We start from the raw sequence: 1702 nt of genomic DNA, 5'->3' as shown, positions 1-1702 counted from the left end.
TACATGGTCTCCCATCCGACACGCTGAATAGATCGCAAAACTCTCGCTCCTCATAGAGGGGCCTCCATTATAGATCACAAAACTCTTGCTCCTCATAGAGGGGCCTCCATTACATAGTGTTCTTAAAGGGGTCAATTCATTGGAGATCGCTTGTTGGCAGACCAACAATCTTCTTATACCCTTAGCCTCAGCATGTATCCCGACGAGTCACAAGGGTATACAATCAACATCGACATCTGTACGGCCAGTGGCATCCGTATATGGGCGCTTCCCGGCGTAGAGGCGATCTCGATGGCACTCGAACCCAAAGTCTTTGGTTCCGAAGACCAACGCCTTATCCATTAGGCCACGAGACCAATGAGTTTGAGACTTACCCCACTATCTCGTCACTACGCGCAACACTGACTTAACGGCACACATGATTTCGCATTCGAGACGCTGAATAGATCACAAAACTCTTGCTCCTCATAGAGGGGCCTCCATTACATAGTGTTTTCAATGAGGTCAATTCATTGGAGATCGTTCGTTGGCAGACCAACAATCTTCTTGTACCCTTAGCCTCAGCATGTATCCCGACGAGTCACAAGAGTATACAATCAACATCGACATCTGTACGGCCAGTGGCATCCGTATATAGGCGCTTCCCGGCGTAAAGGCGATCTCGATGGGACTCGAACCCATAGTCTTTGGTTCCGAAGACCAACGCCTTATCCATTAGGCCACGAGACCAATGAGTTTGAGATTTACCCCACTATCTCGTCACTACGCGCAACACTGACTTAACGGCACACATGATTTCGCATTCGAGACGCTGAATAGATCACAAAACTCTTGCTCCTCATAGAGGGGCCTCCATTACATAGTGTTTTCAATGAGATCAATTCATTGGAGATCGTTCGTTGGCAGACCAACAATCTTCTTGTACCCTTAGCCTCAGCATGTATCCCGACGAGTCACAAGAGTATACAATCAACATCGACATCTGTAAGGCCTGTGGCATCCGTATATGGGCGCTTCCCGGCGTGGAGACGATCTCGATGGGACTCAAACCCACAACCTTCGGTTCCGAAGACCAACGCCTTATCCATTAGGCCACGAGACCAGTAAATTTGAGATTTGTCCCACCATCTCTGCCCCCCATTAACTTCATGGCACACATGGTGTCCCATCCGACACGCTGAATAGATCGCAAAACTCTTGCTTCTCATATAGGGGCCTCCATTATGGATCACAAAACTCTTGCTCCTCATAGAGGGGCCTCCATTACATAGTGTAAAAACCCTTGGTACGGGAGTGTGGGAAGGGGAAGAGCACACAACCCTTACGCTATTGGCAGCTTGGGAGTTGGTGCTCTTCCATGTCTAACGATGGCTTAGATGATGTTGAGCAGCTAAGATGCTAACCATCGAGCCGATGGTGCGTCACCATCGTCAGACATCTCCCGACCCAGGGAAAGAGAAAGAAAAAAAATGATTCATGGCCGCACCTCGGTGCGCCCATTCGCGCGAAGAATCGCGATGAATGTTGATGCCTATGAGGGTGTTGCGATCGATTCACCACAGCGCACGCAATATGATATCGATTAACCGGGAACACAATGCAGTGCACGCGTGCACTCCCTCCCTTCCTGTTTTTACTGTCGCTACGTTTCACTGCGCTCTCAATACAAACCCTTGGTACGGGAGTGTGGGAAGGGGAAGAG

General features: G+C 49.4%; 3 non-coding genes across 3 annotated transcripts; all 3 read right to left on the bottom strand.

Annotated features, from left to right (window-relative positions):
• Positions 1-283: 283 nt before the first annotated feature.
• Positions 284-356, bottom strand: Pmar_PMAR004159. The gene has a single exon. It is a non-coding gene; the product is annotated as a tRNA-Arg (tRNA).
• Positions 357-656: 300 nt separating this feature from the next.
• Positions 657-729, bottom strand: Pmar_PMAR004158. The gene has a single exon. It is a non-coding gene; the product is annotated as a tRNA-Arg (tRNA).
• Positions 730-1029: 300 nt separating this feature from the next.
• On the bottom strand, positions 1030-1102 carry Pmar_PMAR004156. The gene has a single exon. It is a non-coding gene; the product is annotated as a tRNA-Arg (tRNA).
• Between the last annotated feature and the right edge of the window lie 600 nt (positions 1103-1702).

The sequence above is a fragment of the Perkinsus marinus genome (genome assembly GCF_000006405.1).
Source record: "Perkinsus marinus ATCC 50983 genomic scaffold scf_1104296955674, whole genome shotgun sequence".
NCBI lineage: Eukaryota > Perkinsozoa > Perkinsida > Perkinsidae > Perkinsus > Perkinsus marinus.
Note: the sequence above shows the minus strand (reverse complement) of the source record. Positions and strands in the feature narration are given on the sequence as shown.